This window comes from Grampus griseus, assembly GCF_964374135.1.
Source record: "Grampus griseus genome assembly, chromosome: 18".
NCBI lineage: Eukaryota > Metazoa > Chordata > Mammalia > Artiodactyla > Delphinidae > Grampus > Grampus griseus.
In genome coordinates this window covers 69,069,999-69,097,148 of record NC_139012.1, presented here as the reverse complement: position 1 = coordinate 69,097,148, position 27,150 = coordinate 69,069,999, and the positions used below count along the sequence as shown (strand labels likewise).

The following is a 27,150-nucleotide window of genomic DNA, read 5'->3' as shown; positions in this document are numbered from 1 at the left end:
TGTAGTTGGTTTTTTCTGGTCTCCTGATTATTTCCTTTTACTGTATCACACATATTTTTATGTCTAGTACATTTGTAAATAAAAATTTTATAGAAATAAAAGCCTCTGAGTAATATGTACTTAATGTGCCTTTGAAATATGGTTATATAAACAACTTGCTCTGTAAAAAGGGAAGCTTTATTTTTAAACTATAATATTTTAAATGATTTTCCTTTTTAGCTAGTTTCTTTTGGAAGATATATACATATTCAAAATATGCTACCATTTTTCAAGTTAATTGCATTTCTGTTTTGGAATTGCCTGCATGGTCAGTTTTTAAGTGACACAGGGAAACAGTTTCATTACTTTAGAACTAAACTGTATTTTTGATGAAAGATGGTTTTATGACACCTATTAATTCAGCAAGCATGGCTTCAAATCTTTTCTCTTTTTCCAAAATTAAATCAATCCCTTGGGGATGACAGTTCTCCTTCAAAAATATAACTTAAAATGCTGTAGAGTTCAGCTGGTAGTGGGAATGGAGAGCCGACCCCGGGGAGCCCTGAGTAGCACCCCCATCTCCCCAAGGAGCCACAGCTGCCTCAGCTGGCCCCAGTCACCATCACTACAACCGTAAGCATCCAGGCCGAGGCCCAGCCCAGCAGCACCATGGGGAGCAGTGGCCCCTGTGGCTTCACATCTGCAGCACCTGCCTGCAGGGACAAGAAACTCATCACAGTGAAGGTTTTTGGAACAGTAAAATGGTTCAGTGTAAGAAACGGATGTGATTTTTTCAATAGGAGTAACACCAAAGAAGATGTATTTGTATACCAGTCTGCCCTAAAGAAGAATAACTCCAGGAGGCACCTTTGCAGTGTAAGAGATGGAGAAACTTGGAGTTTGATGTTGCTGAAAGGAGAAAAGGGTGTGGAAGCAGTGAATGTTCCAGGCCCTGGTGGAGTTCTAGTGCCAGGCAGTAAATATGCAGCAGATGTAACCATGATAGATACCGTCCACATAATAGGGGTGCTCCACACAATTAACAGCAGAATGACCAGAATAATAAGAATGGAGAAAGAATGAGGGATCGGAGAGTGGTCCCAAAGGCCAGGCTCTACAGCAGGCCACTGTGCCCATCTTACTACGTGGAGACCCTATGGGTGTCGACCACAGTATTCCAACCCTACTGTGCAGGGAGAAGTGATGGAAGGTGCTGACAACCAGGGTGCAAGAGAGCAAGGTAGACCAGTGAGACAGAGTATGTAATGTGGTTTATAGACCACCATTCCACAAGGGCTTACTTCACCCAAGACAGCCTAGAGAGGACCACAGTGAAGGAGCTAGGGAAAATCAAGGAGATGAGACTAAGGTCAGCAGTCACCTCAACGTTGTTAAGGACGTAGCTTCAATTACCAATGCAGACCCCCAGAAAACCCTAAAGTACAAGATGGCAAAGAGAAAAGCAGCAGATGCACCAGCTGAGAATTAGTCTTGCTGGAGGCTGAGTAAATGCACTTTTCCCATCTCTACCATCATCTGATTTAGCTATCCAACAAGAAGAAATGAATGTAAAGTTTCAGCAATAAGAAAAGAAGGAGAGTGGAGCTGAAGACCTCAAGTGCTTGCTCTTTGCCCCGTGACCAGATAGCTAGAAGTATTACCTGCACTACCTATGCAGGTTGGAGTTTTTACTATCTCTTTACTTAAAGACTCTTTGATGATGACAAACTTTTTTTTTTTTTTAAGGCTGTTTTTTCTCAATACACCTTTAAACGTTTTTAAATTGTTTCATATTTGTTCAAGTTGAGATTTTAAGAAGCTTATCTTTAATTTATAATATAATAAAAGTTCACAACATGATTTTTTTTTCAAAAAAGTCAGTAAACTGCAAGCACCTGTTAATAAAGGTCTTTAAAAAACCCTGTAGATTCTGAAAATAGTTTTTTTAAAAAAAATCCTAGATATAAGGAATATTTTGAGTAATAGAATATATGTGAGTAGTTCTAAGAGGTTTCTTTTGCAAAATACACCACTCATTTGATCATACTTGTTTAGGTATATTTGCTTTAAAATATCAGGTGTATTACTTTATAGCTATACTATATTTAGAATGCTAGAATTTCAGTGAATGGCAAGAAAAGTGTTCTGTTTTTCCAAAGTTCTAGTTTTATTCCCCCAATGCAATGCCTTCAGCAGAGCCTTATTTTATTTTATTTTTTTCCGGTATGTGGGCCTCTCACTGTTGTGGCCTCTCCCGTTGGGGAGCACAGGCTCCGGATGCGCAGGCTCAACGGCCATGGCTCACGGGCCCAGCCGCTCCGCGGCATATGGGATCTTCCTGGACCGGGGCACGAACCCGTGTCCCCTGCATCGGCAGGCGGACTCTCAACCACTGCGCCACCAGGGAAGCCCAGCAGAGCCTTATTTTATTACCCATATTCAAATAATTTTTACTCATTGGTCTTAAAATGGGCAATTCCTACTGGGTTTATCCAGTTAATATACATTTTCTATATACTAACAACTTTCTCCTCTAGCAGCTCTGACTAATAATGTACCTAATGACCACTGAGGGGGAATAATATAATCTTAATGCCACTTTCTCATTATTCAGAGATCTCCAGTTTTTAAAGTGTCATTATAAACTTTTAGATTTAAACGTATTTGAGGTGTTTCAACCTATAGCAGTTACTATGTTTTTCTTTTAAAACTTCAAATTGCTCCAACTCTGGGTATCTCTTCTAGTTGGTCTCTTAGTCCATTTGACCTGACCCTGTAGTCTTTGATAGCTTCCTTGCTATTTCCTATGACGATGTTTCTGGCTCATCCTGAACATTTTGTTGTTTCAGTCCTGGAATCAGCCGGTACTCCAAGAATCTCTAGTCTCTATTAATGGGAAATTTAGGACTTGCTGTGTTTTATCTCGACCTCCTCTTAGTTAAATCTGTATCTCTTTTCTTCCCCATTGAGACATCTTGTTGGCAAGTACATGGAGGATGTTAGAATTAGAAAAGCCTATAATTACACATATAACAGTCTAAGAACTACAGTACCAATACTACCCTACAGACATAATTACTGAAAACAGTTTGTTTTCCATATGCTCTCTCTGTTCTCCTTGCCATTTTTTAATTTCTGAGGTATAAATGTTATGGGCTGAATTGTGTTCCCCCAAAATTCATGTGTTGAAGTTCCAACTCACAATGTGGCTATATTTGGAGATAAGGTCTTTAAGGAGGTAAAGTGAAGTGAAGTCATTAGGGTGGGTCCTAATACAATATGAATGTTATAAGGAGAGGAAATTAGAACACAGACACACGCAGAAGACACACATGAAGATACAGGGAGGGGAAATGGGTCATTTACAAGCCAAGGAGAGAGGCTTCAGAGTCCAACCCTGCTGACAGTTTGATCTTGGATTTCTAGCCTCCAGAATTGTGAGAAAATAAATTTCTGTTGTTTAAGCTACTTGGACTCTGGTACTTTGTTATGGCAGTCCTAGCAAACTAATACAAGGGATTAACTACATTGTGAATGCACGTAGTTATTACGTATTATTCTCTCTTATTTTAACTCTTAGTAGTTTTAAAGTACTCATATATTTAAGGTTCATCGCATTCCTTACATTGATGTGTTTTGCCTATCTAAAGCTTATTCTATAGTTTATTCTTCAGGAAGGACTCATGGGAAGAATGTTTTCTGAGAACTGCATTTCGGTATTAGTTTATCAGGGACCATTATGTTTGACAGCCATTTGCTTTGCTATAAAATCCTTGACTAATCTTTCTTTGTACATCTCAAATTTGTTACTAATTTTCTTCTGACTTAAAAGTATTTTTGTTGAAAGTCTGATGACAGTTTAATATGCTTTCTATTGTAAGTCACTTGCTCTTTTTGCCCACATGTTCAAAGGATTTTGTTTAAATTCAGCAATTTTGCTAGATAGGTCTTAAATATTCTGAGTTGATTTCTCGTTTAAATGGTATGCACTTTCAGTATGCAGTCTTGTATCTTTTTATATTTCAAGGAATTTTTTATACTGTTCACTGTTTGTTCTATTTCCTTGCTTTGGTTTTCTTCAGAGACTTGACTATACATGTTTGATTTACTTTGCTTATCTTTAATATTTGTCACTTTATCTTGAATCTTCATCTTTTTTTTTCTTTCTCATTTTTCAAATTTAAAAATAAAGTGAAACTTACAGAAAAGTTACAAGCACAGTAGTAAGCAGTTTTTTCCCTGAGCCATTTGAGAGTATTGCTGACAAAATGTCCCATCATCCCTGAATATTGTGTTTGTATTCCTTTATATAATTCCTTTATATAATTATTAACATCAGTGTGTTACTACCTTTATATAATTATATATAACAAAAACATTCCTTTATATAATTATTAATATCAATGTGTTACTACCATGTAATTCTCAGACCCCATTAAAATTTTGCTAATTGTCCCATAATGTCCTTTTTAGGAAAATGATCTAGTTCACAACGTTTATGTTATAATGTATCTTTAGTCTGCTCAACAGAACAGTTTTTGTTCATTCTTTGTTCATTCTTTGTTCATTCTCTGTCTCCCATGCCTGGCTAATAACCCTGTTGGGTGGACACACTCCTCACCTCTCTAGGACTTTGACACCATGTTGCCTGGTTATGCTCCTGACTCAGCTGAGGGCTCTGCCACCCTGCTGGCCACTGCAGCTCCTCACCTCTACCCCTAGTGCAAACCCCTGCCTTGTTTAGCCCTATCTGTTAGCTTTATAAATTTTCAGGAAGGCAGGAGGAATAGTAAGAGGAAAAGAGCTTCATTTCTTTGTTTTATTTTATTGTTTTTATTTTTTTGTTTTATTTTTTGTTTAATGCCAGCTTTATTGAGATATAATTCACATATATTCAATTCACCCATTTAAAATTTATAATCCAAGGGTTTTAGTATATTCACAGGTATATGCAACTATCAACACAGTGAATTTTAGAACATTTTTACCATCTCAGAAAAGAAACCTTGCACCCTTTAGCTCTCAACTTTTTATTCTCTCACTCCTTACCCCATTTCTAAGCAATCACTAACCTTTCTGATTCTATAGATTTGCCTATTCTGGACATTTCATATAAATTTTGAAATTGGGAAATGATGGGTCCCTTTAATTTCCACATAAATTTTAGGATCAACTTGTCAGTTTCTGAAAAAAAGACAACACACCCACACAAAACAACAACAATAATAACAAAACCCAACTGTGATCTTGATAGAGATTGTGTTGAATCTTTTATTTGGAGACTCTTACCAACTACACAATATTAAGTCCTCCAATCCATGAACATGGGATGTCTTTACATTTATTCGTGTCTTCTTAATTTCTTTCAAAGAGGATTTGTACTTTTTGCCATAAGTCAAATGCCAGAAATCTTGACTTCTTTTGTTAAATTTATTCTCTAGTATTTTATTATTTTTGATGCTGTCATAAATAGAGTTGTTTATAAATGTTATATTCGGATTTTCTTTGCTAGTGTATACAATGGATTTTTATGTTATGATTCTGTATCCTGCAATCTTGCTGAAAATACTAGCACTAATAGTTTTATCTAGAATCTCCAGTATAATGTTGAACAGAACATTAGCACAGGTATCCTTGTCTTGTTACTGATCTTAGGGGGAACGCTTTCAGTCTTTTAGCATTAAATGTGTTGTTATCTGTGAGTTTTTCATTGATGCTTTTTATCAGATTGGGGAAACTCCATTTTATCCCTACTTTGCTGAACACTTTTTAAAATAAAGGGGTGTTGAATTTTGTCAAATGCCTTTTCTGTGTTTATTAAGATAAGCATTTATTGAGATAATAATATTAACATATTAATTAGTCTAGGTATAGGTTTGTCAATTTTGATCTTTACAAAGAATCAGCTTTTGTTTTTGTTGTGTTTTCTCTATTGTTTTTCTTATTCTCTATTTCAATACTTTTTCCTGTAATTCTTAGTGTTTTCTTCCTTCTGCTTGTTTTATGTTTAGTTTGTTCTTTTGTTATCCAATGTCATAAGGTGGAAGACTTGGTTGTTGATTTGATGTCTTTTTTAATATAAACACTTACAGTGTTGCCTCTGAGTACTGCTTTACCTGCTTATGTTTTGGCATTTGTGCCTTTATTGTCATTCATCTCAAAACATTTTATAATTTCCCTTTTGACTTCTTTTTGACACATTTTTATTTAGCAATTTGTTTATTTCCATAATATTTTTGAATTTCTGAAATTTCTATTATTGATTTCTAATTTGATTCCATTTTGGTCAAAGAAGGTACTTAGTATTATATTTACCCTTGTAAATTTAATCAGGTTTGATTTATGGCTTAACATTGCTCTATCCAATGTTTGATGTACACTTAAGAGTTATGTATATTCTGCTGTTGTGGGGTGTAGTGTTATAGAGATATCTTTTAGGTCTGATCACTTTATAGTGTTGTTCAACTTTTACGTTTCTTTGTTGACTTCTGCCTAGTTGTTCTATCCACTGTTCGACTTGGGAATTGAAGTTATCAACTATTAATCTTAACTTGTCTTAATGTTTCTTCCTTCATTTCTGTCAAGTTCTTCTTCATGTATTTTGGTGCTTGGTTGTTAGATGCACATATGTTATTATCTTCTTGGTGGATTGATTCTTTTATTATTATTAAATGTCACTCTGCCTCTAGTAACATATTTTGTTTAAAGTCTGTTTTCGCTTAGTACAGCAACTCCAGCTTTCTTGTGGATTGTTGATAAATTTTCCCTTTTACTTTGAATCGATTTTTGACTTTGAATCTAGAGTATGCCTCCTATAGACAATACATTGTTAGATCTTGTTTTATTATCCAGTCTAATACCATCTGCCTTTTGAGCAGATTGTTTTTCCATTCACCTTTAATGTTACTGATATAGTTGGATTTACATCTGTCGTTCTGTCTGTTACCTATGTCTCATGATCTTTTTAATTCCTTTATTCTTTACTGCTTTCTTTTGCATTAAATGAATATTTTCTATTGTAGCATTTTCCTATCTTTAATGAATTTTTTAACTCTATTTCTTTTACTTATTTACTTAGTGGTTGCTATAGGACTTAACCATTTAAATTTTAACTTATCAGAATCAACTTCAGATTTATACTAACTTAATTCCAGTGAGATATAGAAATGTCACTTCTTATAGATGTATTTTTTCTTCTTTTTTGTGATATAGTTATACGTAGTACATATTACAATGTTGGTTACAAACCCAACATTACATTATTATAATTATTACTTTATATAGTTGAATGTCTTATAAGGAAGCTGAGAGAAGAAAATCAACTGTATGTTTATAGCTTTTGTTATATTAACCTAATTTTCATTTACAGATTTCCTCATTTGTTCATTTATCACCTGGACTGATTTCCTTAGCTCAATATAGCTTTCCCACTCACCTCCTTTGTGTTGTTATTAGCAAATACATTACATTTTTATGTTATAGGCAAAACCATACTTTATATACACATTATCTTATAAAATTGCTTTGAAATCTGTTAAGAGGGAAAAAGGAGAATAAATATGCATTTATACCATCTTTTATAACCACATGACTACTGGTGCTCTTTGTTTTTCATGTGGATTCAAATTACTGTCACTTTTAGCTTGAAAGACTTCCCTTTGTTATTTCTTGTAAGGTAGGTCAGCTAGCAGTAAATTATCTTAGTTCTTATTTATTTGGGAATGTATCTTATTTTCCTTTTAGATTTGAAAGCTAGATTTGCTGGATATAAATTCTTGGTTGATATTTTTTTCTTTGAGTACTTTGAATGCTTTATTCCTCTGTGTTCTGGCCTCCATTTTTTAAGATGAGAAGTCAGCTGTTGATCTTATTATTGTTCTCTTTTAAGTAAAGAGTCGTTTTTCTTGTGCTGCTTTTAAGATTTTCTCCTTGTCTTGGGCTTTCACCATTACTATGACTTTTCTGTTTGTAGATTTCTTTGCTTTTATCTTTCTTCAAGTTCATGGGCTTCCTGAATAGGTAAATTAATGCTTTTCAATAAATTGGGAACTTATCATCCATTAAATTCTTGAATATTTTGCTTTTCTTTTCTCTTTCTTCTCTGCTTTTGGTATTCTCATTCTTCATACCTTAGTACAGTTAATTGTTTCCCACATTTCTCTGAGGCTCTGATCATTCTTCACTCTCTTTTCTCTCTGGTTTTTGGATTGCATAACCTTTATCTGTTGATCTTATATTTGCTAATTCTTTCTTCTGCTTGTTCAAATATACTGTTGAGACCCTATAGAGAACTTTTCAATTCATCGTACTTTTCAACTCCAGAATTTCCATTTGGATTGTTTTTATAATATCTTTCTCTCTTTTAAAAAAAATACTAAATTTTAATTTTATTGATATTTTAAAATACTAATTCTATTAATATTTTCCCAGGTTTATTGAGAAGTAATAGACTATGTCACTGTATAAGTTTAAGGAGTACAGCATGATGATTTGGTTTACATATACTGTGAAATGATTATTTTAATAGATTCAGCTAACATCCATCAGCTCATATAGATACAATAAAGAAAAGAAAAAAGGTTTTTCTTGTGATTAGAACTCTTAGAATTTATTAAAAAGTTTTTCTTGTGATTAGAACTCTTAGAATTTATTCTCTTCACTTTCCTATATATCAATATCTATCTCTTAATTGATATTCCCTATTTAATGTGACATTGTCATCATAACTATATTTACTTCTCTAATTATGGTTTCCTTTAGTTCTTTGAACATGTTTTTATGGCTGCTTTGAAGTCTTTTTCTGTTAAATCTGACATCTGATTGCTGTCACTAGCAATTTCTGTTGCCTGCTTCTTCTCCCATGTATGGGTCATATTTTCCTGTTTCTATGTCTCTCAGTGTTTGGTTGGGAAATGGACATTTTAGGTAATATATTGCTGCATGTCTGGGTACTACTATCCCCGTCTCCTTTTAGGGCTTATTATTTGTTTATTGACTGGATAGATTACTTTAGTGGGTTTTTTCTTAATTTTAATTTTTTTCTTAAATATTTGCAAGAACTCAGCATTGAAGCTGCAGCCTAGAGTGTTTTCTGAATAAAAATTATAAATATAAATTTTTAAATAGACGTCAGAGAGTTCATATTTTATATTTCTTCTTTGAATGCTTTTAAATTTACTTTTCAAGTAATACATACGTTTCATTTATATGATTTTAGTCTTTGGAAGTTTGCTGAACTTTGTCTTATGAACCCAAATGTGTGTCCTCTTTGCTAGTTGTTCCATGTGTTCTTGAAAAGAATGTGTATTGTCCTCTTGTTACACATAGTGTTCCATATTGAAATATTATACTGAAATGTTCTATTTTTAAGAAAGCTGAGTCATGTTACTCCTTTGAGTATAATTAGTACAAAATATGGTCATACACGGGTTTTTCTTTAAAAAATTATAATAGCTTTATTAAAGTATAGTTTACATATCATACAATTCACTCATTTTAAGTATACAAGTAAATTATTTTATATAAGCTTACAGAGTTGTGCAAACATCACCACAATCCACTTTTAGAACATTTCTACCACCCTGGAAAGATCTCACTTGCCAATTCTCAGTCATTCCTCATTCTCATCCCCATCCTATTCAAACCATTTTATATAATAGTTCTCTTTTGGAAAATTCTTCTTAAAATAATAATCCAATAAATATTGATATTTATGCACAAATCTGCTTATTATACCTTAAAAAATATAAGTTTGAAGATTTGGAAGTGATCTGAATACCACAAATGGGATTAAGATAAGACAATTATTTTATGTACATAATGGATTATATGTTTACAGTCATTTAAATTGAATCATATTTTTAAAATATGGTATAATTAATTGTGATGTGAAGTTGTATTGCTACAATTAGCAAAAGTATGAAATAATGATCTTTGTATAACAGACTGAAAAAATTAAGACCATTCTTTTTCCCCAAATAAGACTAGTTTTATTAGACATCTTACATTATATTTCCCCAAAAAGATTTTATAACTTCCAAGAGAATATATTAAACATTTTTGATTCCTTTGTAAGCAGTATGAACCAAATGAAAGTAAAGGTTTTTTTTTTTTTTTTTTTTTTACCTGATAATGGAATGTACATACAGTTCAGCAGTGTTAAAATGTAGACATGGAGAAGCTATTTACAGTGTTTCACAACACACTTCTCAGTATTTTATTCCAGTCCTTATTTTTAGAAACCATGTACTTGGAGTTCTTAAGCATCATAGGTATAATACCCCCCAAAAAAACAAACAAAAAGGGTAAGAAGTATCACTAAACTGCTTCAGACAAATTACTTTTAAAATATAGTAATCATGAGCCAAGGAGAGTGATATCTTTAGTATTTTGCATGACTTTTTACTTAAATTTACTTAAATTCATTGAATATTATTTAAAAAGTTATATCAGTAATTATTAGTACAGGACTTTCAGCTCAAAAGACTTGCTTGCAAGTTCAATGTGGGGCAAAGGACATGGGTGATTTCATATTCATACTTAATGTTTGCTTTGTTTCTCAAAACAAACAATTCTTTTATACATGCAGTAAATCAAGGAAAAGTGTGCAGCCTCTCTGAAAAGAGCCAAAGAAAAACATTTAAACAGACAAAAACTGAAAAGTGGTAGACTTTAGCAACAGTAGAAAACCAGAGTTTTATGATTGGAGTCCAGAAGGAAGACCAAAATCAAGGAAGATGAAATAGGGTAGTATGTTTTTAATCTTAAACATTAGGGGATAGATGATTTTACTCTAAATCGTGGATTTTCCCTGAAGAAGGAAAAGTCATTTAAAAGTAGCTTTAAAATGACTTGGGAAAATGAAAATGATTACATTATGATGAATTTTCTCATACAACTTTACAATTCAGAAGACATTTATTAAAGCGTTTCTGTGTACAGAGCACTATTATAGGCATTATGGAAGATGCAAAACTATAAATTATCTTTAAGGATCTTACAGCCAAATAAGGGAGAAAGACATACAAAAGCTGAAAAGTAAAGTTGCATGAAAATATAGTCATGGTATAATCTGTGAACACTGATTCCTATGTGATCATGGAGAAGGGTTCTGATTGTAAGAACTGGGAAATGCTTGGAAGAGAAGACAGCTTTAAAACCAGTTCGGGGGACTTCCCTTGTAGTGCAGTGGTTAATAATCCGCCTGCCAGTGCAGGGGACACAGATTCAATCCCTGGTCCAGGAAGATCCCACATGCCACAGAGCAACTAAGCCTGTGCACCACAACTACTGAGCCTGTGCTCTAGAGCCTGAGTGCTGCAACTACTGAGCCTGCATGCTGCAATTACTAAAACCTGCGTGCCTAGAGCCCGTGCTCGCACCAAGAGAAGTCACCACAGTGAGAAGCCCGCACAATGCAACAGAGTAGTCCCTGCTCACCGCAACTAGAGAAAGCCCGTGCTTAGCAACGAAGACCCGACACTGACATAAATAATTAAATAAATAAATTAATTAAAAAAAAAAAACAAAACCAACAAAAAATGGTTCAGGGAGGCCCGAGAAGCTTTAAATTCATAAAAATTAAGTGATTTTTGTTTCTTTTGCTGGGGGAAAAATCTGTTTCCCTCTGTTACCTTTCATGAATTCATCCAACAGAAAAACACTCTTGTTTTTTTTTAATCAATTGGTATCCTTTAGCCGGTTTCTTTTACTTATGAGGATGACAATTAGAATTCACAAATAATCTTTTAAAACCTACTATCCAGTTTACAAAATTTCTTGCTTAATTAATTCATTTTTAAAACATTCAACCTGACTTCTGATTTTGTCCATAATGGAATAACTGGTACTAGATGTGCCCTACCACTGTAAATCACTATGAAAATGGGCAAAATACACAAAGCATCCGTTTTTAGACATTTGTCAGTACACATAGCACAGGCCCAAGATCCTTGAGAGGAGGAAAGCATTTTTTTTTTTTTTTTCATTTTAACATCTTTATTGGAGTATAATTGCTTTACAATGGTATGTTAGTTTCAGGTTCACAACAAAATGAATCAGTTATATATATACATATGTTCCCATATCTCTTCCCGCTTGCGTCTCCCTCCCTCCCACCCTCCCTATCCCACACCTCCAGGCCGTCACAAAGCACCGAGCTGATCTCTCTGTGCTATGCGGCTGCTTCCCACTAGCTATCTACCTTACGTTTGGTAGTGTATATATGTCCATGCCTCTCTCTCGCTTTGTCACAGTTTACCCTTCCCCCTCCCCATAGCCTCAAGTCCATTCTCTAGTAAGTCTGTGGCTTTATTCCTGTTTCACCCCTAGGTTTTTCATGACATTTTTTTTCTTAAATTCCATATATATGTGTTAGCATACGGTATTTGTCTCACTTCACTCTGTATGACAGACTCTAGGTCTGTCCACCTCATTACAAATAGCTCAATTTCGTTTCTTTTTATGGCTGAGTAATATTCCATTGTATATATGTGCCACATCTTCTTTATCCAGTCATTCGATGATGGACATTTAGGTTGTTTCCATCTCTGGGCTACTGTAAATAGAGCTGCAATGAACATTTTGGTACATGACTCTTTGAATTATGGTTTTCTCAGGCTATATGCCCAGTAGTGGGATTGCTGGGTCATATGGTAGTTCTATTTGTAGTTTTTTAAGGAACCTCCATACTGTTCTCCACAGTGGCTGTATCAATTTACATTCCCACCAACAGTGTAAGAGGGTTCCCTTTTCTCCACACCCTCTCCAGCATTTATTGTTTCTAGATTTTTTGATGATGGCCATTCTGACTGGTGTGAGATATCTCACTGTAGTTTTGATTTGCATTTCTCTAATGATTAGTGATGTTGAGCATTCTTTCATGTGTCTGTTGGTAGTCTGTGTATCTTCTTTGCAGAAATGTCTATTTAGGTCTTCTGCCCATTTCTGGATTGGGTTGTTTGTTTTTTTGTTATTGAGCTGCATGAGCTGCTTGTATATTCTGGAGATTAACCCTTGGTCAGTTGCTTCATTTGCAAATATTTTCTCCCATTCTGAGGCTTGTCTTTTGGTCTTCTTTATGGTTTCCTTCGCTGCGCAAAAGCTTTTAAGTTTCATTAGGTCCCATTTGTTTATTTGTTTTTATTTCCATTTCTCTAGGAGGTGGGTCAAAAAGGAACTTGCTGTGATTTATGTCATAGAGTGTCCTGCCTATGTTTTCCTCTAAGAGTTTGATAGTTTCTGGCCTTACATTCAGGTCTTTAATCCATTTTGAGCTTATTTTTGTGTATGGTGTTAGGGAGTGATCTAATCTCATACTTTTACATGTAGCTGTCCAGTTGTCCCAGCACCACTTATTGAAGAGGCTGTCCTTTCTCCACTGTACATTCCTGCCTCCTTTATCAAAGATAAGGTGACCATATGTGCATGGGTTTATCTCTGGGCTTTCTATCCTGTTCCATTGATCTATCTTTCTGTTTTTGTGCCAGTACCATACTGTCTTGATTACTGTAGCTTTGTAGTATAGTCTGAAGTCAGGAAGTCTGATTCCTCCATCTCCGTTTTTCGTTCTCAAGATTGCTTTGGCTATTCGGGGTCTTTTGTGTTTCCATGGAAATTGTGAAAGTTTTTGTTCTAGTTCTGTGAAAAATGCCAGTGGTAGTTTGATAGGGATTGCATTGAATCTGTAGATTGCTTTGGGTAGTAGAGTCATTGTCACAATGTTGATTCTTCCAATCCAAGAACATGGTATATCTCTCCATCTATTTGTATCATCTTTAATTTCTTTCATCAGTGTCTTATAATTTTCTGCATACAGGTCTTTTGTCTCCTTAGGTAGGTTTATTCCTAGATATTTTATTCTTTTTGTTGCAATGGTAAATGGGAGTGTTTTCTTGATTTCACTTTCAGATTTTTCATCCTTAGTGTATAAGAATGCCAGAGATTTCTGTGCATTAATTTTGTATCCTGCTACTTTACCAAATTCATTGATTAGCTCTAGTAGTCTTCTGGTAGCATCTTTAGGATTCTCTATGTATAGTATCATGTCATCTGCAAACAGTGACAGCTTTACTTCTACTTTTCCGATTTGGATTCCTTTTATTTCCTTTTCTTCTCTGATTGCTGTGGCTACAACTTCCAAAACTATGTTGAATAAGAGTGGTGAGAGTGGGCAACCTTGTCTTGTTCCTGATCTTAGTGGAAACGCTTTCAGTTTTTCACCATGGAGGACAATGTTGGCTGTGGGTTTGTCACATGTGGCCTTTTTTATGTTGAGGAGAGTTCCCTCTATGCCTACTTTCTGCAGGGTTTTTATCATAAATGGGTGTTGAATTTTGTCAAAAGCTTTCTCTGCATCTATTGAGATGATCATATGTTTTTTTTCCTTCAATTTGTTAATATGGTGTATCATGTTGATTGATTTGTGTATATTGAAGAATCCTTGCATTCCTGGAATAAACCCCACTTGATCATGGTGTATGATCCGTTTAATGTGGTGTTGGATTCTGTTTGCTAGTATTTTGTTGAGGATTTTTGCATCTATGTTCATCAGTGATATTGGCCTGTAGTTTTCTTTCTTTGTGACATCCTTGTCTGGTTTTGGTATCAGGGTGATGGTGGCCTCATAGAATGAGTTGGGGAGTGTTCCTCCCTCTGCTATATTTTGGAAGAGTTTGAGAAGGATAGGTGATAGCTCTTCTCTAAATGTTTGATAGAGTCCGCCTGTGAAGCCATCTGGTCCTGGGCTTTTGTTTGTTGGAAGACTTTTAATCACAGTTTCAATTTCAGTGCTTGTGATTGGTCTGTTCATATTTTCTATTTCTTCCTGATTCAGTCTTGGCAGGTTGTGTCTTTCTAAGAATTTGTCCATTTCTTCCAGGTTGTCCATTTTATTGGTATAGAGTTGCCTGTAGTAATCTCTCATGATCTTTTGTATTTCTGCAGTGTCAGTTGTTACTTCTCCTTTTTCATTTCTAATTCTATTGATTTGAGTTTTCTCCCTTTTTATCTTGATGAGTCTGGCTAATGGTTTATCAATTTTGTTTATCCTTTCAAAGAACCGGCTTTTAGTTTTATTGATCTTTGCTATCGTTTCCTTCATTTCCATTTATTTCTGATGATTTTTATGATTTCTTTCCTTCTGCTAACTTTGGGGTTTTTTTGTTCTTCTTTCTCTAATTGCTTTAGGTGTAAGATTAGGTTGTTTATTCGAGGTGTTTCCTGTTTCTTAAGGTAGGATTGTATTGCTATAAAATCCCCTCTTAGAACTGCTTTTGCTGCATCCCATAGATTTTGAGTTGTCGTGTCTCCATTGTCATTTGTTTCTAGGTATTTTTTGATTTCATCTTTGATTTCTTCAGTGATCACTTCGTTATTAAGTAGTGTATTGTTTAGCCTCCATGTGTTTGTATTTTTTACAGATCTTTTCCTGTAATTGATAATCTAGTCTCATAGCGTTGTGGTTGGAAAAGATACTTGATACAATTTCAATTTTCTTAAATTTACCAAGGCTTGATTTGTGACCCAAGATATGATCTATCCTGGAGAATGTTCCATGAGCACTTGAGAAAAATGTATTCTGTTGTTTTTGGATGGAATGTCCTCTAAATATCAATTAAGTCCATCTTGTTTAATGTATCATTTAAAGCTTGTGTTTCCTTATTTATTTTCATTTTGGATGATCTGTCCATTGGTGAAAGTGGGGTGTTAAAGTCCCCTACTATGAATGTGTTACTGTCAATTCCCCTTTTATGGCTGTTAGTATTTGCGTTATGTATTGAGGTGCTCCTATATTGGGTGCATAAATATTTACAATTGTTATATCTTTTCTTGGATCGATCCCTTGATCATTATGTAGTGTCCTTCTTTGTCTCTTGTAATAGTCTTTATTTTACAGTCTATTTTGTCTGATATGAGAATTGCTACTCCAGCTTTATTTTGGTTTCCATTTGCATGAAATACCTTTTTCCATCCCCTTACTTTCAGTCTGTATGTGTCTCTAGGTCTGAAGTGGGTCTCTTATAGACAGCAAATATATGCATCTTGTTTTTGTATCCATTCAGCCAATCTGTGTCTTTTGGTGGGAGCATTTAGTCCATTTACATTTAAGGTAATTATCGATATGTGTGTTCCCATTCCCATTTTCTTAATTGTTTTGGGTTTGTTATTGTAGGTCTTTTCCTTCTTTTGTGTTTCTTGCCTAGAGAAGTTCCTTTAGCAGTTGTTGTAGAGCTGGGTTGGTGGTGCTGAACTCTCTCAGCTTTTGCTTGTCTGTAGAGGTTTTAATTTCTCCATCAAATCTGAATGAGATCCTTGCTGGGTAGAGTAATCTTGGTTGCAGGTTTTTCTCCTTCAGCACTTTCAATATGTCCTGCCACTCCCTTCTGGATTGCAGAGTTTCTGCTGAAAGCTCAGCTGTTAACCTTATGGGGATTCCCTTGTGTGTTATTTGTTGTTTTTCCCTTGCTGCTTTTAATATGCTTTCTTTGTATTTAATTTTTGACAGTTTGATTAATATGTGTCTTGGCATATTTCTCCTTGTATTTATCCTGTATGGGACTCTCTGTGCTTCCTGGACTTGATTAACTATTTCCTTTCCCATATTAGGGAAGTTTTCAACTATAATCTCTTCAAATATTTTCTCAGTCCCTTTTTCTCTTCTTCTGGAACCCCTATAATTCGAATGTTGGTGCGTTTAATGTTGTCCCAGAGGTCTCTGAGACTGTCCTCAATGCTTTTCATTCTTTTTTCTTTATTCTGCTCTGCAGTAGTTATTTCCACTCTTTTATCTTCCAGGTCACTTATCCATTCTTCTGCCTCAGTTATTCTGCTATTGAGCCCATGTAGAGTATTTTTTAATTTCATTTATTGTGTTGTTCATCATTGTTTGTTTCATCTTTAGTCCTTCTAGGTCCTTGTTAACTGTTTCTTGCATTTTGTCTATTCTATTTCCAAGATTTTGGATCATCTTTACTATCATTATTCTGAATTCTTTTTCAGGTAGACTGCCTATTTCCTCTTCATTTGTTAGGTCTGGTGGGTTTTTATCTTGCTCCTTTATCTGCTGTGTGTTTTTCTGTCTTTTCATTTTGCTTATCTTACTGTGTTTCGGGTCTCCTTTTTGCAGGCTGAAGGTTCGTAGTTTCTGTTGTTTTTTGTGTCTGTCCCCAGTGGCTAAGGTTGGTTCAGTGGGTTGTGTAGGCTTCCTGGTGGAGGGGACTAGTGCCCGTGTTCTGGTGGATGAGGCTGGATCTTGTCTTTCTGGTGAGCAGGTCCACGTCTGGTGGTGTGTTTTGGGGTGTCTGTAGACTTATTATGATTTTGGGCAGCCTCTCTGCTAATGGGTGGGGTTGTGTTCCTGTCTTGCTAGTTGTTTGGCATAGGATGTCCAGCACTGTAGCTTGCTGGTCGTTGAGTGAAGCTGGGTGCTGGTGTTGAGATGGAGATCTCTGGGAGATTTTCGCCGTTTGATATTATGTGCAGCTGGGAGGCCTCTTGTGGACCAGTGTCCTGAAGTTGGCTCTCCCACCTCAGAGGCACAGCACTAACTCCTGGCTGCAGCACCAAGAGCCTTTCATCCACAGGGCTCCTTAATTTGGGATGATTCGTTGTCTATTCATGTATTCCACAGATGCAGGGTACATCAAGTTGATTGTGGAGCTTTAATCCGCTGCTTCTGAGGCTGCTGGGAGAGATTTCCCTTTCTCTTCTTTTTCTCACAGCTTCCAGGGGCTCAGCTTTGGATTTGGCCCTGCCTTTGCGTGTAGGTCGCCGGAGGGCGTGTGTTCTTTGCTCAGACAGGACGGGGTTACAGGAGCCGCTGATTCGGAGGCTCTGGCTCACTCAGGCCGCGGGGAGGGAGGGGCATGGAGGGCGGGGCGGGCCTGCGGCGGCAGAGGCTGGCGTGACGTTGCCAGCGTGAGGCGCGCCGTGCGTTTTCCCGGGGAAGTTGTCCCTGGATCCCGGGACCCTGGCAGTGCCGGGCTGAACAGGCTCCCCGGAAGGGAGGTGTGGAGAGTGACCTGTGCTCGCACACAGGCTTCTTGGTGGAGGCAGCAGGGGCCTTAGCGTCTCACGCCCGTCTCTGGGGTCCGCACTTTTAGCCGCGGCTCGCGCCCGTCTCTGGAGCTCTCTTAAGCAGTGTTCTTAAACCCCTATCCTCGCGCACCAGGAAACAAAAAGGGAAGAAAAAGTCTCTTGCCTCTCCCGGCGCTCCGACCCGAAGCCGGAGCCTCAGCTCCCAGCCCCACCTGCCCCGGCAGGCGAGCAGACAAGCCTCTCGGGCTGGTGAGTGCCGGTCGGCCCCGATCCTCTGCGCTGGAATCTCCCCGCTTTGCCCTCCGCACCCCTGTTGCTGTGCTCTCCTCCTCAGCTCCGAAGTTCCCCCACTCCGCCACCCGCAGTCTCCGCCCGCGAAGCGGCTTCCTAGTGTGTGGACGCTTTTCCTCCTTCACAGCTCCCTCCCGCTGGTGCAGGCCCCGTCCCTATCCTTTTGTCTGTGTTTATTTTCTTCTTTTGCCGTAACCAGGTACGTGGGGGCTTCCTTGCCTTTTGGGAGGTCTGCGTTCTTCTGCCAGCGTTCAGTAGGTGCTCCGTAGGAGTTGTTCCACGCGTAGATGTATTTGTGGTGTATCTGTGGGGAGGAAGGTGATCTCCGCGTCTTACTCTTCTGCCATCTTCCCGGAAGTCGAGGAAAGCATTTTGAGATGAGCTTGTTAATGACCGCAGCTCTCTGACTGGGGCTAGTATTTTTATTGAGGCATAAAGTAGGTAGAAGCCAGGCATAGCCGGTTGGGCCTGCTGCTCTGAGGTACTGAAACAGCTGGAACTTGTGGGGCAGGGTATCGAAAAGGAGCACGCTCTTGGGGTAAGGATAGAAGTCTTTGTCAGGGTTCCCGTGTTGAGATGCTGTGAGCCGTCGGTGGAAGATGTTACGAAGAGCAGAAGAGAGATACTAGAGGTCACACAGTTGTTTGAGACTTTGGAGTATCGACCCAATTAGAGAAGGTTTATGCCCACATCCTCGAGTGCTCAGTAATTATTAAACAAATGAGGGACTTTCTTGGCGGTCCAGTGGTTAGGGCTCTGCCCTTCCACTGCAGGGGGCATGGGTTTGATCCCTGGTCGGGGAACTAGGATCCATCATGCCCCATGGCATGACCAAAACCAAAACCAACGAATGACACTAGTGGTGTAGACAATTCAGGGGTTTCCTCTATTAGATTATTATTATTCACACATTTTCCCCCTCAAATCATTTCTAAAAAGTGTATCTTTTATCATTCTATGATATTGATTGCTTTTGCAATTTAATTTTTGAAACTTTCAACCTACCAAAATATCCATTCTTCTGTGCAACTACATGCATGTTAAAAAAAATCTTTGGGGAGTTCCCTAGTTGCCTAGTGGTTAGGATTCCAGGCTTTCACTGCCGTGGCTCGGGTTCAATCCCTGGTTAGGGAACTGAGATCCTGCAAGCTTCGTGGCGCAGCCAAAAAAAACAAAAATGAAAAAAACAACTTTTCTTATATTAGAAGAATGAGTTACATAAAATTACTTGATATTTGTAAATGATTGCTTAATTTGGTATAAGTAGTTTATTAACATTATGTTTAATATTTCTCTTAGATATTGGTTTGTATTAGTGATGTGTTTCTCTTGTTCAGTATTTGAAATATTGCAGTAATTTTAGTGCTGGTACTTGGCACTTCTGCTGATTTGATATATGTCATTGTTATAACTTTTTAAGATTTGATTGGTTGAGTCATTTTCAACTATGTTGAAGCACTGACTTCACTTCTTGCATTGAAATACTCTATGCTAATCTATTTGCCCTTTGTTGGCATGCTTGTGACTGTAACCTTTTATTTTCCTCTACATTCTTTCTTATTAGGATCTGGTAATAATGATTGTAGGGCATGTGATTGAATAAAATTCAATAATATATTGAATAATTGTTATATTCAAGGAACTGTTCTAAAGCTTTGGGGATTAAGCTTATACTTTATTTAAGAGAATAATTGTATTTGTAAATGTTTATAATTAAAAGTTGACATGTATACCACAAAAGAAACATAATGCAAATACTATTAACGTTTTGGGGAAGGATGATTAATTCCAGCTGCAGAAGATTTAGGAACTCTTCATAGAGAAGGAAATTTTTCAGGGTTCTTGAAAAAAATAAGTAATGGAGAGGGTGAGCAGGACGTGATGATAGAATGTGAGACAGTGGGCATGACTGAAGGGATAGAAGCAAGGGAGTACAGGATGTGTTTATGGATTGATCCATAATCAGGCATGGCTTCATGGGAGAATACAAAGTAGATGGTGTGATTTATGGTAGAATGCGAGGGTGATTATCATAGGTTGAAACCAAGTTATTGAAGGTTTTGAATATCAAAGCAATGAATTTGGATTTTCCAGTCATGTGGAATTATCAGAAAATTTGTAGCAAGAGAATGGTTTGATCCTATATATGTATTTTCCTTGAGTAGTTTGGAGATATTAGAGTTTGAATGATTATTTTTTAATGAATTCAGATGGATTACTTATTCGTTTTGAGGAGAAAATCATTGTACAATATACAAGTGGCAACATTCTCTTAATTATACATCAGAAAATATGATTCCTTGAATATTGGAATGTCATTACTATGTTAATATCAGCATAATTTGTCACATAATGATTCTGGGGAAAGCAATAGGTTTTGTCAAATATATTTTATTCTAACATAAATTCAATGAAAAAATGGCTATATCCTTGACATTGGTGAAGTTTTCAGAGATTAGTGTTAGAAAAATAACATACCTCTGCTCATATAACAATTAGATAAAGTTAATTTTTTTGAGTTTAGTGGTATTGTGGCACATTTTCTCATATTTGTGTTAAGTAATTCTAGTTTGGGTAATTAAAGTTCTGCTCAATGAGACTTTGCCTCAATAGCAACTATGTCAGTTATCTGAATTACACTGTCGTCAGTGCAATATGCCATTACCATAACATTTATGGTAAATGTTTTATGAGTAACATTTAAGAAAAAATTAATAAAGAAAATGTATAATATTAAGTAGAAAAGGAAGTAGTAATAATAGCAGCTACCATTTTGCTTTAAAAGTACCAGGTATTGTTCATAGTGCTTTATTTATATTATTTTATGTGTTGGTTGTGTAGCAGATGAGAGGCAGATAACTTGTGGTTGATTATCTATAGGTGACAGAGTTGGGATACAAACTCAAGTCTAATTGGTTTTGAATTTACAGCTTTTAACTATATTGTACTGTACTGTTTTTTAAAATTTTTTAAAGCTTTTTGTCCAGTTTTATTGAAATACAATAGATACATAACATTTCTTAGTTTAAAGTCTACAACATAATGATTTGATATGTGTATATATTGCAAAATGATTTATCACAATAAGGCTAATTAACAAATCCATCACCTCACAAAGTTATAATTTTTTTTGTGTGTTAAGAACTTTTAAAATATACTTTCCTAGGAACTTTCAAATATAGTATTGTTAACTATAACCAACATGCTGTGCGTTATATACCCAGCATTTATTCATCTTATAGCTAGAAGTGTGTACTTTTTGACCACCTTCACTTTTTTCCCACCCCCTCCCCCCTTGTCTCTGGCAATCACCAGTTTGTTCTCTGTTATCTAGAGCTCGATTTTTAGATTCCACAGATAAGTGATGTTTGTCCTTCTCTGACTTATTTCACTTGGCATAATGCCCTCAAGGTCCATCCATGTTGTTTCAAATTTCAAGATGTCCTTCTTTTTTTATAGCTGAATACTTAATACCATCTTGTCTTTATTCATTCATCCATCAATGGATACTTAGTTTGCTTCCATGTCTTGGCTATTGTAAATAACTTTTCAGTGAACATGGGGGTGCATATATCTTTTTGAGTTAGTGTTCTTGTTTTCTTCAGATAAATATCCAGAAGTGGAATTGCTGGATCATGTGGAAGTTTTGTTTTTAATTTTTTGAGGAACCTCCATACTTGTTTCCATAGTGGATGTAATAACTCACTCATCAACTCTGTTTTTTTTTTGTTTGTTTGTTTGTTTGTTTGTTTTTTGCGGTACGTGGGCCTCTCACTGTTTTGGCCTCTCCCGTCACGGAGCACAGTCTCTGGCCACGCAGGCTCAGCGGCCATGGCTCACGGGCCCAGCCGCTCCGCGGCATGTGGGATCTTCCCGGACCGGGTCACGAACCTGTGTCCCCAGCATCGGCAGGTGGACTCTCAGCCACTGCGCCCAGGGAAGCCTCACTCATCAACTTTTAATTGAGATTTCGGGCTTCCCTGGTGGCGCAGGGAAGGGCGTACCGCAAAAAAAAAAAAGATCCTTAACTTAATTGAGCTTTCAAAGAAAACAAAGATGGCTATGCCAGTCTTTACCCATGATGGGCTGTTTAACAGGGAGAATAAGTAAAATGTCAGAAGCTTAGCAATATATAACAATAGGTTAGAGTCAATTTGAAATTTGTAAGCTGCTCTTGAAGCTCCTCTGGAAATTCTAGGTGGTATAGCATGGTGAACTGTGAAAATTGTCTAATTGTAGGCATCAATTAAATATGGTTACCTCCAGCATGAATTCTGGTTACAAGCAGAGACTTTGGTGTATCTAAATCTTTGAAAAGAATTTCAGATTTAAATTCTTCAAAATTGTAGATATAACAGTGTGTGTGGTCTAAAAACAATTTTCATCTACTTTTTTGTAAAGTCTGTTTTACTATATGTTATTTACCTGCATTCTTCTCCAAAGGGTTGGATGCTTATATCTCTCTGTGACAGCTCATCAGAATTAGGAAGTCGTGTTATTTGATGCCCTCTCACTTCGACATGTTAACAGACAATTTGAGGATTATATAACATATTTAACATTTTTACATGCTTTTTAGAGAAATTCTGAAATACATTTATTTATACTTTTAATTTCTATTTCCTAGACTTTTTTTTTTTTTTTTTTTTTTTTGGTGGTACGTGGGCCTCTCACTAATGCGGCCTCTCCCGTAGCGGAGCACAGGCTCCGGCCGCGCAGGCTCAGCGGCCATGGCTCACGGGCCCAGCCGCTCCGCGGCATGTGGGATCTTCCCGGACCAGGACACGAACCCGTGTCCCCTGCATCGTCAGGCGGACTGTCAACCACTGTGCCACCAGGGAAGCCCTCCTAGACATTTTGATACTAATACTAATATTTTTTGTTCCATAAGCCGGGGGTCCCCAACCCCTGGGCCACAGACCGGTAGCCGTCCATGGCCAGTTGGGAACACGGCCGCACAGCAGGAGGTGAGCGGCGGGCTAGTGAGTGAAGCTTTATCTGTATTTACAGCCGCTGCCCATCGCTCCCATTACTGCCTGAGCTCTGCCTCCTGTCAGATGAGTGTCGGCATTAGATTCTCATAGGAGCAAGAACCCTACTGTGAGCTGTGCACGTGAGGGATCTAGGCTGTGCGCTCCTTATGGGAATCTAATGCCTGATGATGAGGTGGAGCTGAGGCGGTGATGCTAGCGCTGGGGAGCTGCTGCAGATACAGATTCTCACTAGCAGAGAGGTTTGACTGCACAGAGATCATAATAAACAATTGCTTGCAGACTCATATCAAAACCCTATCAGTGAGTGGCAGGTGAAAACAAGCTCAGGGCTCCCACTGATTCTGCATTATGGTGAGTTGTATAATTATTTCATTATATATTACAATGTAGTAATAATAGAAATAAAGTGCACAATAAATGTAATGCAGTTGAATCATCCTGAAACCATTCCGTGACCCCTGTTCCATGGAAAAATTGTCTTCCATGAAACCGGTCCCTAGTGCCAAAAAGGTTGGGGACCGCTGCCATAAGCATAGAATTTTATTTAGCAAAATAGAGTCTTAAAATATAGATTTATTTTGAAAGCTCATTACATTTTATGTTTTAAATTAATATGGAAGACTATAATCTTAGCATATTTTAAGCAAGCAAGTAATCTAATTTGCCATGTTTTTGCTGGTGCCTCTCATATTTTAGGATACATTTTTAAATTTAAAATGCTTCATTATTAGTGAGCACTGTAGCATGTTGTTTAGATTCACTATTTCATGCATTTCACTGTTGGGGCAAGAATTTGTGAGTAAACATTATTAATATGAATTCATGTTCGAAGAATGAATATCTGTTGCAGCTGAAAAGAATCAACCTATTAGCAGTACCGTATTTAAAGGATTCTTATTACACCAGCATAAAATCATCTAATGGGGCTATTTATATTTGATTTACTAATTGAAGAATAATTTTTGTATAAATTTGTCAGAAATGCCCATATTTTATTTTAAAAAATTACCAATAAGCAGTCTGTAATTAGGAAGCAAAATCTCCTCTGGGAAGTGGTGCTAAAATAAACAAAACAAAACAAAACAAAAAAACCAAAAACTGTAGCATGAGAATAATCTGATCGTTGGATACATGCTTCATGAGTAAAATGTTTTATAAGATACTTGGGGATAGTGTTAGGATAGACCTACCTTATATCGACTTACGCTTCATAATGAACAATATTTCTGGTGAAGCCGTTAGATATTTCCCGCTGGCCCTAGCTACAACAAAACAATTGGAAAAGCAACAGTTATGGATGATAATAAAGATATCTGAAGTATGCACACCCAGTTCAAACCTTTTTGTGTAATCTTAATTCTTCTACTCAGGATCTCATCTGTAGTTTGCTATATAAATTTCTCTACAGAACTTCCTTTTTTCTTTTTACTTTTTTGACTTTTAAAAATTAAGATATTGATATGTAACATTATATTAGTTTCAGGTGTACAACATGATGATTGGATATTTGAATATATGCAACATGATCACAATAAGTCTAGTTAACATTCATCACCATACATAGTTACAAATTTTTTTCTTGTAATGAGACCTTTTAAAATCTGTTCTTTTAGCAACTTTCAAATATATCATACAGTATTGTTAACTATAATCGCCATGCTGTGTATTACATTCCCATGATTTACTCATTTTATAACTGGAAGTTTGTACCTTTTGACCCCCTTCATCCATTTTGCCACCCTCCTCCTCCTTGTCTCTGGCAACCACCTATCTGTTCTCTGTATCTACGAGTTCGTTGTTTTATTATTATTGTTTTTAGGTTCCACACACAAGTGGGATCATATGATATTTGTCTTTTTCTGTCTGACTTATTTCACTTTGCATAATGCCCTTAAGGTCCATGCATGTTGTTGTAAATGGCAAGATATCATTCTTTTTTTTATGGCTGAATAACATTTCAATGTACATATATACCACTTTTTCTTTGTTCATTCATTTATCCGTGGACATCCTTGCCATTCTCTGCATTTCTATACATCCTCACCAACATTTGACATCTCTTGTTTTTCTGATAATACCCATTCTAACAGGAGTGGGGTGATACTTCATTGTGGTTTTGATTCGCATTTCTCTGATGGTTAGTGATGTTGAGCACCTTTTCATGTACTTTTGGGCCATCTGTGTCTTATGTCTTTTTCAGAAAAATGAGCACATCTTCTGCACATTGCTTAAATGAATTGTTTCTTTGCTGTTGAGTTGTATGAGTTCTTTTTATATTTTATATATTAACCCCTTATCAGATACATGATTTGCAAATATTCTCTCCAGTTGGTAGGTTTCCTTTTCATTTTGTTGATGGTTTCCTTTGTTGCTGTGCAGAAGCTTTGTAGTTTGATATAGTCCCACTTGTTAATTTTTGCTTTTGTTGCCTTTGCTTTTGATGTCAAATTTAAAAATAAATTCCTTAGTTTAAGGTAGCTCTACTAAGCTAGAACATATGTTGCTCTTTTTCCAGTTGTTATTCCCATCATTTACACATTGTTTTTCTTAGTAAAATATCATCAACATAAGGAGGCATCACTTCTCTACTTGATTGTACTACAATTTGCTTTTGGGTTATCCAGCTCCTGTAGTCTTTCATTATTTGGTCAGCTTCCCCTGTGTCTCAATGTTCTGTATACTCTTCCCCCAAATTCCCTCAGCTAAATAATTTTATTTCTATAAATTAACTCATTTGTTTTACTCCTCTAAAATAATTAATTGTGCTTTTGATCACTGGCTCACAAAATAAGTCAAAATTCTAATGTATTTGTGAAATTTTACTTTTAAAAGATTGAGTTAGAAACAAATGTTGGGATTGACATATACACACTACTATATATAAAATAGAGAACTAATAAGGACCTACAGTAGTATAGCTCAGGGAACTACTCTCATTATTCTGTAGTAAGTCCCACATACGAATGAGTTCTGTTCTGAGAGCTCTTTTGTAAATCTGATTTGTTCATAAGTCCAACAAAGTTAGCCTAGTTACCCAGCTTACACAGTCGGTTATATAGTACTGTGCTGGAATAGGTTTATAATACTTTTCACACAAATAATATATAAAAAAACAAACACAAAAAATAAAGAAAACATTTTTAATCTTACAGTACAGTGCCTTGAAAAGTATAGTAGTACAGTACAACAGCAGACATACAGGGGCTGGCATCGAGTGAACAGGCAGGAAGAGTTACTGACTGGGGGAGGGAGATGGTAGAGCTGAAGGATCGTCAACAATAGGAGATGTTTGCTTCCGGATATCCTGGGCTTGAAATAAAGATACTGTACTACTGCACTCCATATGGTACTGCACAGTAAAGTACACAAAAGCACAACCACTTGTAGAGGATGCACCCACGTGACAGTGTACGCCAGACACGTGAATTAACTTACGTGATTGGATATGCGAACACAGTTCACATCTTTGAAAGCTCACAACTTGAAGGTTCATATGTAGGGGACTTACTGCAATGACCTATATGGGAAAAGAATCTACAAAAGAGTGGATGTAGGTATATATATAACGGATTCACTTTGCTATACAGCATAAACTAACACAATTTTTTTTTTTTTGCCGTAAGCGGACCTCTCACTATTGTGGCCTCTCCTGTTGTGGAGCACAGGCTCCGGACGCGCAGGCTCAGCGGCCATGGCTCACGGGCCCAGCCGCTCTGCGGCATGTGAGATCTTCCCGGGCACGAACCCGTGTCCCCTGCATGGGCAGGCGGACTCTCAACCACTGCGCCACCAGGGAAGCCCTAACACAACATTTTAAATTAAGTATACTCCAGTAAAAATTTTTAAAAAT

At 36.7% G+C, this 27,150-nt stretch overlaps 1 protein-coding gene and 1 pseudogene across 4 annotated transcripts in view; both read left to right on the top strand.

Moving 5' to 3' along the window:
- NBEA (neurobeachin) overlaps positions 1 to 27,150 on the top strand; it is a gene marked incomplete at its 5' end in the record, with an annotated part of 629,414 nt that overhangs the window by 86,755 nt on the left and 515,509 nt on the right. The gene's annotated exons all lie outside the window — the stretch shown is intronic.
- On the top strand, positions 649 to 1,468 carry LOC309835731 (Y-box-binding protein 1-like; annotated as a pseudogene). Its single transcript has one exon. The product of its transcript is annotated as a Y-box-binding protein 1-like (transcript).